Below are 12,347 nucleotides of genomic sequence, written 5' to 3' on the forward strand. Positions count from 1 at the left end.
ACATCAGCCCTCTCTACAAGGCAGGGAGTGGCTGTCTCCTCCGGGTTGCTTGCTATGGTCACAGACAGTGAGTTGACAAGGGGGTGCCACAGGAGTGTCAGCTTTGACTCTGGGGTAGTTCACAGCTTCCTCTACTCTGTGTCATGGTACTTTTTTTTTTTCTGGCCCCACCACATGGCATGTGGAATCTTGATTCCCTGACCAGGGATTGAACCCAAGCCCCCTGAAGTGGAAGCACTGAGTCCTAGTCACTGGATCAGTCAGGGAAATCCCACAGTACATTATTTTTATCTCCTAAATTACAGGACCAATGACAAAACTTGCTGTGCCCAGTGCAAACTGAAAATGGACAACCTTTCATTCAAATATCATAAACCATTTCCAGACAGCTATCGCAGAGCAGCCCAAAAGCACAGGACCCTTCAAAGCACAGGGCCCTGGGTGGCGCACCAGAATGAACCCCATGAAGCCAGCTCTGCCAAATCCATATACTTGGTAGAAGAAGCTGTAGCCAAAGATACACCATTGGGGGAGTTTCAAACTTGAAGGGTGATAAGGACCTTTACAGTTGCAAAACCAGACTCAGGCAAGAAAGAAATTCAGACAACCTATTTTGTTGTTTTCTTTTATCTAATTCCCATTCAGATCCTTCCCTACCCATGAGCACAAGGGTTGTGGAATATTTTTCTGGGACCATCAGAGGTGGGTGATAAAACACAGCCTTTTCTGAAATGGAAGAACCTGGTTTCTGCCCATTTCATTAATAATCAGCCCTTTAAAAAATTTTTAACTAAGGCTGCCTTCTTTTGTTTATTTATCGATGGCTGTGCTGGGTCTTTGTTGCTGCATGAGGGCTTTCTCTAGATGTGGCGAATGAGGGCTGCTCTTCTTTGTGGTGCCCGGTCTTCTCTTGTTGCAGAGCTTGGGCTCTAGAGACTGGGTTTCAGTAGTTGTAGCACATGGGCTTAGCTGCTCCTTGGCACATAGGATCTTCCCAGACCAGGGCTCAAATCCATGTCCCTTGCATTGGCAGGCCTACTTGCCCTCTGCCGGCCTGGCAGCCAGGTAGACCAGCTGCCTCCCCAGGGAAGCCAAGTTGGCCAGTGCAACTGGTCAACCCAGTGGCCTGGGCCTGGGGAGGCCAAGTCAGCTGGATTCCTATCCACCGTACCACAAAGGAAGTCCCAATAATCACACTTTTTGCAAAATTATGTAGTGGTCAAAACTGTAGAGTCAGTGTTCCCTGGTAGTCCAGTAGTTAAGAATCCACCTTATAATACAGGGGACACAGGTTCAATCCCTGGTCCGGGAAGATCCCACATGCCGCAGGGTAAGTAAGCCCGTGCTGCAATTACTGAAGCCCGTGCACCTAGAACCAGTGCTCTGCAACAAGAGAAGCCACCACAGTGAGAAGCCCGAGCACCACAATGAAGAGTAGCCCCCTCTCACCACAACTAGAGAAAGCCCACGCCCAGCAATGAAGACCCAGCATGGCCAAAAATAAATAAATAATAAAAATTAAAAAACTGAACAGTCAGACAACCTGACCTTTGCATCCCCTTGAGCAAATTATATAATTTCTCTGAGCTTCAGTTTCCTTATCTGTAAAGCAGGCATAATAATGGTACTTGCATCGCAGGTGGTCATAAGAACTACATAAGATAAAGTGTGAAGAGAGAATAGCACAGTGCCTGACAAGTAATATGAGCTCAATAAATTGCTTTTATGATTAATTTCATTGTTTGAATTTTTTTTAAGTAGGTGCTTCTAAAAGTTGGGCTCTGTCGAAACAGAGTTAACTATGAGCTGAACTATTTCTCCTAGCCTCATTCTCAGTAAGAAACTGCTAGAGGGGATACAGAGAGGCCGGCTGGAGGTGTCTGTATTCAAGCCAAATCACAGACCCTAACAGTCCATTAGAGTGGGGTCGTGGACCCTCAACTAAGCTCCCCCAAAGCTGAATTAATTCTTGTCAATTCACAGACAAAATTAAGCATAAACTGCCTTAATTTTAGGACCCTGATGCTGGGGAAGATTGAAGGCAGAAGGAGAGGAGGGTGACAGAGGATGAGATGGGTGGATGGCATCACCGATTCAATGGACGTGAACTTGGGCAAACTCTGGAAGATGGGGAGGGGTGGGGAGGACTGGTGTGCTGCAGTCCACGGGTCACAAAGAGTCAGACATGACTGAGCAACTGAACAAACAAGACAACCTCCACCCATGCTGTTTTTCTTAAGACTTTGGTGCTTCTGGATATCTAAATTGTTAATACAATGTAGTCGAAAATGGTAGCCATTTAAAACCAAAGTGTATTGAGTATTTTGAAGTTTAAGACCACAAAGATTCATGACTTGCACGTGACTTGTCACCTGAACACATTTAAGTAAGGTGAACATGAACTTTGAAACAGTGTCCTAGGATCAACGTTAGCTAACGCGAACTAGTCCCAGGGGAGGCCCTGGAGGCCTCTGCTTGATGGCTCATCTGAGGGTGGCCTCCTCTCCCACCCTCATCACACTGTGCTCCACTGGGGAGGATATCTGAACAAGGCCCATCAGAGGCCGAGCCCGAGGAAGCTCAGCCCTTTGTATCCCTCCACAAGTGTGTGAGATTCTGGCTCAAACACCAGGAATGCTTGCTACTGCTACTGCTAAGTGACTTCAGTCATGTCCGACTCTGTGCGACCCCATAGACAGAAGCCCACCAGGCTCCCCCGTCCCTGGGATTCTCCAAGCAAGAACACTGGAGTGGGTTGCCATTTCTTTCTCCAATGCATGAAAGTGGAAAGTGAAAACTGAAAGTGAAGTCGCTCAGTTGTGTCTGACCCTCAGCAACCCCATGGACTGCAGCCTTCCAGGCTCCTCAGTCCATGGAATTTTCCAGGCAAGAGTACTGGAGTGGGGTGCCATTACCTTCTCCGCCAGGAACGCTCAAACCACCATAATCTCCTTGTTGTGGTCAAGGTTGTGGCTGAGACTAAAAGCCCTGCTCTGAGGTGGTACTCCTCTTCTCAAAAGCACCAATCTCATTCTTTCTAGGCTAAATGATACATCCTCCTGCTCTGGAGTAAACTCAGCTTCTTAGGACTGGGGCTCGCTAAACCCACCATGCTCTCAGGAAAGCTGACGCAATTTCTGAGCCTCCTGGGCTGTGGGATCATAACACCGCATGCTTGGAAGTTTGGATGATGCCGTGGGCTTGGTCCCCAAAGCCAAGGCTGATGAACAGTGAGGCAGGCCAACCGTGATCTTTTGAACTCACAGATCTCAATGAAAGCTGCCATCAACATAGAGTACCCCAAAGAAAGGTCTGGCAGAAGACAAGGAAGCACTAATGAAAAGCAACAGCATCTAACTGCTGCCAAGGCCAGCGCTCCTGGGAACTGTCTTCAAGGAAAGGCTGGCAGGAGGCCAGAGCCTCTGCATTCAAAGTCAGCTGCCAAGGCCTTGGACCATTGGATGGTGCATTCAGTGACGAGAAATCCACCAGGACTGCCCTGCTCTGGGTTTGTAAACAGACCTCATTGATGTATATAAATTGAAAACAAATACAAAAGAGCTTGCATATCTTTTCTAATTAAATTTGATGTATGGATTTCCCCCATTTTTACCAAAAGACTATTTTTTTTGCCCAGGCTTTCAAGTCAAAGATAATCTAGTGAGGGTTAGTTAGTTAGTGTTAGTTGCTCAGTCGTGTCCTATTCTTTATGACCCCATGGACTGTAGCTCACCAGGCTCATCTATCCATGGAATTCTCCAGGCAAGAATACTAGAGTGGGTAACCAGTCCCTTCTCCAGGAGATCTTCCCAACCCAGGGATTGAACTTCAGGTCTCCTATATTACAGGTGAGTTCTTTACCCTCTGAGCCACCAGGGAATCAAAACACTCCCAGGTCTCACATTGGGGTGGAGCTCTCCTGATAACAGGACTCTTGTGGAAATGTACTCCCATGGGCTGGGTCCAGTGCTGGATTGCATCTGGCCACAGTCAACAAACCCCTGGGAGAGTGCTACTCTCCCGAGCCTGGACTGGCCTACTGGACTGTGGAAGAAAGCCTTGAGTATGTTTGGAGGAAGAGAGGAATGGGGGTTGGTTCTTCAGCTTTTGTTTGGGATTCAGCAGTGGGAGTGTTTAAGATCCCTTCAGGAAAGAACTAAGGCAGTCTGCAGGTGCGTGGCCCTGCCGTTGATCTAATCAGCGCTCACTGAGTGCCTCCTGTGTTTCAGATCCCAAGAACAGAGAGTGCGTGAGATTGCCGTCCCTGCCTTAAAGCACTGCCAGGGTGGTGAGGGTTACAAATAAGCCAGTAGATCTTTGTAAGACTCTGTGGTGTGTGCTTCAGTGAGGACACGGGTGAAAGCTGGTCCTGGGAGCAGCAGAAACAGCTTCCTAGAGAATTGAGATCTAAGCTGAGGCCTGAGGGATGAGCAGAAGGCTGAGAGGAGGCTTGCTTTTGTCTTGCGTGGTATTCCATAGGCAGGCAGATGGTCCAGACTGGGTAGATGCTCCAGGACCCAGCTTCCTTCTCGCTTACTCTGCCATCTTCTAGGGCATTTCCCTCATGTGTGTGATCAAAGCCAACTCACCAGCACGGTTTTCACATTTCAGGAAAAGAGAGAACACAAAAGACAATTTCCTCTTGTAGGAGCTGCATACCTCACTTTTGCTTCCATCTCACGGGCCATAACTTAGTCATATGGTCACTCTGGGCTGCAAAAGAGGCTGGAGAATATAGACTCTGGCTAAGCTGCCATGTATCAAGCTAAAACTAAGACGGAAGAAGTGGGGAATGGACACTAGTGAACAATTAGAAGTCTCTGTCACAGTGGGGACAGAATGGTCTATGCATGTGCCATAATCAAGGGCAGGAGGCAAAAGAGAGTACAACGGACTTGGGAAAGGATGTACCATACACTAGACTAAACACATTAACTACATTATTTCATTTAAACCTCACAGTTCTATATACAAATTAAAAGTGTTACAATTCTAATTTTACCGAAGCATAAAGTGAAGGTCAGAGAGGTTAGGTAATTTCCCAAAGTCACACAGCTATAAAGGTTAAGCCAAGATACTGATCTAGGTCCACCCAGCTCCAGACCTGAGCTCTCCATGAGGCTACAGTTCCTCTACGTAAAGCCACTAGAAGGTCAGGGAGGCTATAGGAGACTCCAGGAGTCTCTGGCACAATGGTGCCCAATGGTGGAGGCACTGTAAGGAATGAATGAAGAATAGGAGGCAGAGAGGGTATTGGCAACAGTTGGCAGGTAAATCCAAGAAAGAACATCAGATAAAGCCAACCATTTTTGAGTCTGAGAATCAATGATCAGAGTCTGCTTTGAGATCAAATTATTCCTAGTAACTGCATTCTAGAATCTCAAGACACTCAGTTACAAAGATGATCTTTTCCCCCAAACTGATCAACAGGATAATTCTGAATAATCATCCAACAGTTAGTCCAACACTACCCAAAGCAGGAGCCCCTCTAACAACATGCCTGATGGTTGTTCATCATTGCCAACTCAAACTCTTTCAGGGCTGGGGAGCTCACTGCCCCCAACCAGTGCCTCTTTCAGAAAACTCTGGGTAACCTGATCCCCTCCTGAATGGTCCCAGCTGAGGGAGAGATGGATTCTAGACAGGTGTAGAGGTTGGGTGAGTCCCAGCTATCTTCTGGTGTGTTTAATCCATCAGTCCACTGATTGAAGAGTTCAGGGAGTCCAGAGTTCTATCCACCCAAGGCCACGGTTTTGTGAATCACTACACAGGGCGTTTCTCTTCAGTATGCTTGTCCTAGGGCCTTATGAGACCCTGCACTACCTGATTTCTGAGGGCGTGTCTGACTTCCTTGAAAGTTAGGCATATTCATTAATCCTTTCACCCTCAGCCTCATAACCACAACCTTGAAAAAAAAATCACTTTGAAATTTGCAACAGATTTGACCTATGAATAATTCAGCATGGCTCTCGACTCAGGGGAAGTATTGAGTTTCTGAAGCTTCTGAACCTACAGGAGACAGTAGATAGGATGCTGCAGGCATGCATCTGCTTAGATTTGAGTGCATGCATGGGAGGGAGGAGGGAAAGTAGGAATATAAAAGGAAGGAGGACAGGGAGGGGGGAAACAAGGAAAGTTACATATAAAACGAATTTCCTCCTTCAAGCAGTCTCAGAAGATCCCAAGGGCTTCAGCTCATGCTGGGCAACAGGCACTGAAGGAAGAGTCGTGGTCAGGTTGTGGTGCCAAGCCAACATGCCTCCCAGGGCAGCTGCAGGAGAGTAACAACTGAGTGTGGAGCTTGTCCACCATGGAACCAACCTTGACCCCAAGCATGCAGAGCTCCTCCCGGAATGCCCAAGGCTGCAGGGCCATCCCCCATCCTCCCATTTTGTCTTGGCTTTGTCTCAAGACTAGAAGAGATAGAAGGAAAGAGATGGAGACCTGGCTGAGTTTCAGCCCTGGTTCTACTTATCATGGCAGTGGGACCTTGGGCGGGTCACTGATGTGTGGTTTGAGCAGGGTGACTTTATCCGGATAAGGATGACAGTGTCTGGCCAGAGACCCTCCCACTTCCACCATGGGTGGGATCTCAGCTTACTATCTTGGCATACTTTTGCTTTTTAAGTAAATGTACTTTTTACTGTTCACCTCTCACTCTAAATAAATGAGGTGTATAGAATTAAAAAAAAAAATCCTATTCTATCCCAGGGCAAACAAATGCAGACTCTTGAGTACTAAAACTCATTTGTCCAAGTGGACCAGGCTGCCCTATGTAAGAGACTCCCTATTATAGGCTGAGGGCTCCCTGAAGGAGCTTATTTTTTCCTTCTGAATCCTGAAACTACTTAACAGTCCCATAGTAAGGAACGGTGAGTCCCAGGAAAAGCATTCAAGGAAACGTGAGCAAGAATTTCTGTCTAAGACCCAGACAGAGCACGTCCATCCCACACTCCTCAGGCTCACTCAGGGAGAGAAGTCCCAGGCGTGGAGAAGGAGGGGAGGAGGCGCCCTGCCCATCCTGCCCGAGAGAAGTCCCAGGGGTGGAGAAGAGCATGAGGAGATGCCCTCCCCATCCTGCAGGCCTAGAGCACTGCCTGCTTCCCCAGGCCCTTGATCACCCCTGGTAACATCCTATTCCTTGGGATTGGAGGGGAGGATGGGCAGGGCTGGGCAGAGTGAGATTTCAAGCTTCTCTTGAACCTGGCACTCTCTCATCTCTGTTTCTTCAACTTTAAGACCGAAACTGGAAAAGCACCACCCTGTTTCTTTAGGGGCCGAGGCAGTGGAGGTGAAGGCTTGCTGCCAACAGCAAGGAGCCTCACAATACTGGCCATCATTGCGGAGCCACCAGTCCCCACTTCAGGAAGCTCTCCCTGGAGTGCAGATGGACAACAAGCCCATTCCGGCTGCCGCAGGTTCCCTGGAAGGGCGCACTGTGTGTGAAATACAGTCCCAGCCTGCCGGTTACCTAAATGCTCGTCAGAAACAGAACATACTCCGGCAATACCGTGCGGAACCACCCTGCGGTGGTAGACTGCCTGTTGCCGGTTCTTTGCTGCAGATAGATGGTTGTCTGCAGTTAGCATGCTTGTTCTAGAATCTGAGTCCCACAGCCTCCCTCCAGTCAGACTCCTGGCATCCTCCACCCTGCGGTGGAGTCGTCGGGACTCCCAGTCTGGTCCTTGACTCAGCAGTTCCAAAATTCTTTCAGAAGTTAATCCACCATGGGAAAGAGGTTCACATCAGCCAGCCCCCCGGTCCAGATGAGCATGCATTCTTTACAATGGAAAAGCACCCCCCTCATTTGCACAGAGCCCACATCCACTCAAGGGACCTAGGGAGAGACCAGAGGATTTCCTTGTAAGAATAGTGAAACCAGTGGGTATTGGTCAGCCTCACAGGGCACCACCTATTACTCCATCACACTTGCATGGCTACTGCATCTTGGGCCCTTCTTATCCCCAGTCTCTTTCTCTCTGAGCATCTTGGGAACCTTCACTCTCCTGACAGTCTATTGCCTCTCCTTTTTCTGTCCTCCGTGTTTTTCTACCAAGAAAATAAGTTAGATGCAATTTATCTGGTATTGTGCACACATTGGACATGGGTTTCCTTAATGACTCACAGTGAGCCAAACCCCTAAGAACTGCCCCACGCGTCCAGGCTGCCAGCCCCAGGGAGCAGCAGTTCCTTCTGTGATTGGCTGCACTGTGGTCACTGTCCCAAGGACCAACTCTATCCTTCAGGGGAGACTTCATCCCCACTGCCAAGGAAGGTTCCAGCAAACAATCTCTTGGGCTCTGATTCTTGACATTTTTAAACTCATGGTCCAAAAAGACTCCAGCGTGCTTTACTACTATCTGTGGTCTGAAGGCCAGAAATGCTGGATGGTGATCATTATTTTAAATTGTATTATAATATTGGATGTATTTTCAAGCTCTGCGACACCCAGTCCTCATGCTGATACCCTACTATCCCAGAAGCAGGTTCCCCCCCACTCCCACGCTGTGGTGAATCACTGTTTGCGGGTCACCTCTTCAAGTGGACCTTCTCACTTGGCAGTGAAATCAATTCCACAAGCATTGTGAGTGCCAGGCTCTATGCTGATATCGCCAGCCTGTTCGTGGGTGGACTCCGGGGGGTGGGGAGAGGCAGAATTTCAGAAATAATTAGCACAAAATTCAAAGAGTGGAAGAGTGATTTTTTTTCCCCTGTGTTTGAATTCTCAGAGTGGATCTGAAGGTGAGACATGGTATCTCACTGAACGCAGAAAGATCCATTCAGCTGTAGAAGGAAAGATAAGGACCCTCTGCAGGGAGTCGAGGGAAACTGGAGGAGGGTGTCCGGTGCCCGTGCCTGGACCACACGGTGCTGCAAAGGGAGAGGTAAGGGTTGGGGAAGATGACCCAAGATAAAGAAAAATCCCTCTCCTTTGGTTCCTTTCCAGCCTTCAAAAAGGTGACTCATTCCGGCCTGTCCTGGTTTCTACCTCTACAGTCTATGCAGAGAGCAACTTTTTTCCAGTTTCCTTCCATGGACAGAGGAGCCTAGTGGGCTACAGTCCTTGAGGTCACAAAGAGTCAGACACAACTGACTAATCAGCAGCAGAGGACCTAATGGTCTCTTTCCCAAGCTGCTGGGAGGACAAGTGGGGCATCTCTGGGAGTTTTCTCACTATTAATTATCTTGTGACGCCTCCAAGGCTTTGTCTCTGCTGCGAGTGAGAAAAATGAGTCGTGAGCATCCCCAGAGCTGAGTCATGGGGAAGAGTGAGACTGTTTTCCCGAGGGCTGCTTTCCTGGGGATCTGGGTGGAGCCACACTCCCGGGCCAGTGTGTACTGCCCTTAGCTGGGAAGGCTGACTGCCGCTCCTCTGGCCTGAGCAGGTGAGAACAGTCACCTGGACGGAAGCCGGGGAATGGGGGTGCGGGAGGCTGCCAAGGGGACTCACAGGGAGGGGGAGCGGCAGGCAACGCCCCTCCTGGAACAAAACGGGGCACGGTGGTAGGGGAACCTCTGCTCCTGGAGACTGGAAACCAGAGGATGATCAGAATATAAACTTTGGGCTCTCATCTCAGATTTTTATACTTTTCACTTCAAAGGTCAGAGATTTGGAAGCACTGAAAAACTCTTGGCCGTGGCATAACAACCTTAGTGAATAGCTGGGATGGGACCTCGTAGGGAGGTTAACCAGGGTGGTATCAGAAACCTGTCCCAGGGGACCTACGGGACGTGGTCTCCAGTTTTCTGTCTCTCCTTTGTCCTCCCCTGCAATGCTGGTTCTGAGCATATCACTAAGAGCATATGCCCTTAGTCTTTCTGGCAGGCTCCTCCTCTTGTTGGGGTGCTCTAGACTCTGAGCTTTGTCCTGATCTTCACTCACTTCTTGATGATCTCCCCTAGTTTCATGGCTTTAAATACCATCAGGATGGGATAACTCCTGAATTTATGTCTACATCTCAAACTCTCTCCCAATACCAGTCTTACAGATCCAATTACCTTTCTGATACATCCACTCGGATACCTGACACCTCACACTCAATGTATCCAACACTGAAACACCTAATCCTCTCCCCTAAACCTCCTCCACCTGCAGCCTTCCCCAACTTAACTAATGGTGCCTGCATTCTTCTCACTGCCCAAGCCAAAATCTGGGAGTCATCTTGACTCCTTTCCTCTCCTACTCCATATCCAATTTGTTAGGGAATCCTGTGGATTTTCCCTCCCAAATAGGTACAGAATCTGAACACTTCTCACTGCCTCCCTTCTCATCACCCTGGTCCAAGTCACTGTCATTCCTTATCTGGATTTCTGTAAGCACTTCCTAACAGGTGTTCCTGTTACTACATGGCCTAATCCCAATATAGTACCAGGTGGTCCCTTAAAGCCTGATCTTGCTGTCCCTCAGCTCAACATCTCAGGTGGTTCTTATGCCCGAAACTCAGCTTCTCTGTACACCGGAGCTGAATCAAATCCCAGAGACAGTTTGGGCGAAGTAGAAAAGGGTGGCTTTATTGCTTTGTCAGGCAAAGGGGGCCACAGTGGGGCTAGTGCACTTAAAACCGTGCGTCCCAACTTGGAAAAGGTAATGAGAAATTTGATAGTAATTGTTCAAAGAGGGTGTGATCGGCTTGTGGACGTGTTTTCTGATGGGTTGGTGGTGAGTTAAGTAGCAGTCAGCATCATCAGCTTCAGGTCCAGTTGGTCTGGGGTCTACATGCTGTGGGCAGTGTAACATCATTAATCATTTACTTCTCCCACCTGGAGGGGGTTTCAGCATCTGCAAAATATCTCAAAGTTATTGCTGTGTGTATCCATTAATGGTGAACCAGAACCTTTCCCCAAGGCTACTCTTGACAAGTTTGTTTCTCCCTGGTCTCTCTTTATCAATTAGCAACTTCTTGAATCTGCCCATTGGAACTCAGGAAAGGTCATGGAGGCTGAATGGAGGCTATTTCCTGCAATTAAAGAAATGGGGCTACAGAAAGTCTTTGTGTTCAGGAGCTTCCCATGGCCTTCTCAGAATCAGCTCCCATCTCTCGCCTAGGAAAAGCCTCACATGGTCCTCAAGACCCTGCATGATCTGGTCCCATCACCCCTTTAACCTCATCTCCTACTACTGTGCCCTGCTTACCCCACCCCAGCCACCTTGGCCACCTTTCAATTCTCTAACCTGTGGGCACATCCCCACCCCAGGCTCTTTGCTGCAGCCATTCTATTGCCTGGAATGCCCTCCCCGCCAGATATTCCAATTCCCTCACCTCCTACAATCCCATCCTTAAATTTTGCTTTCTCAGCAAGGCTCATTTTGGACTGAATCGTGTTCCCCACCCTCCCTCTGAATTCGTATGTTGAAGCCTGAACACTCAATGTGACAGTATTTGGAAATGAAGCTTTATTGTTGTTCATTGCTAAGTTATGTCCAGCTCTTTTTGACTCCATGAACTGCAGCATACCAGGCTTCCCTGTCCTTCACTATCTCCTGGAGTTTGCTCAAATTCATGTCCATTGAGTTGGTGGTGCTATCCAACCATCTCATCCTCTGCTGCCTTCTTCTTTTGCTTTCAATCTTTCCTAGCCTCAGGGCTTTTCCCAATGAGTTGGCTCTTTGCATCAGGTGGCCAAAGTATTGGAGCTTCAGCTTCAGTAGCTTATAAGGAGGTAATAAAGATTAAGTGATATGATGAGGGTGGGACCTTATTCCAATAGAGCTGGTATCCTTTTAAAAAGAGGAAGAGGGACTTGCCTGTTGGTCCAGTGGTTAAGACGCCATGCTTCGAATGCAAGGGACATGGGTTCAATCTCCCATCGGGGAACTAAGAGCCCACATGCCCCATGGCAGATAATACATGAACAATGATGTCAAAAAAAAAAAAAAATAGAAAGAGATCCTGGAGCTCTCTTTCCTCACACACGCAAAGAAGAGGTCATGTGAGCACACAGGGAGATGGCAGCCACCAACAAGGAGAGAGAAGGGACCTCAGAATGAAACCAACTTTGCACCTTCATCTTGGACTTCCCAGGCTCCAGAGCAGTGGGAAATAGATTTCTGTGGTTGAAGCCGCCAGGTCTGGGGCATTTTGTTATGGCAGCCTTAGCCGACTGATCTGGAGAAGGCAATGGCAACCCACTCCAGTACTCTTGCCTGGAAAATCCCATGGACAGAGGAACCTGGTAGGCTGCAGTCCATGGGGTCTCGAAGAGTCGGACATGACTGAGCAACTTTACTTTCACTTTTCAGTTTCATGCATTGGAGAAGGAAATGGCAACCCACTCCAGTGTTCTTGCCTGGAGAATCCCAGGGACGGGGGAGCCTGGTGGGCTGCTGTCTATGGGGTCGCACAGAG

Source organism: Bubalus bubalis, chromosome 11 (assembly GCF_019923935.1).
Source record: "Bubalus bubalis isolate 160015118507 breed Murrah chromosome 11, NDDB_SH_1, whole genome shotgun sequence".
Taxonomy (NCBI): Eukaryota; Metazoa; Chordata; class Mammalia; order Artiodactyla; family Bovidae; genus Bubalus; species Bubalus bubalis.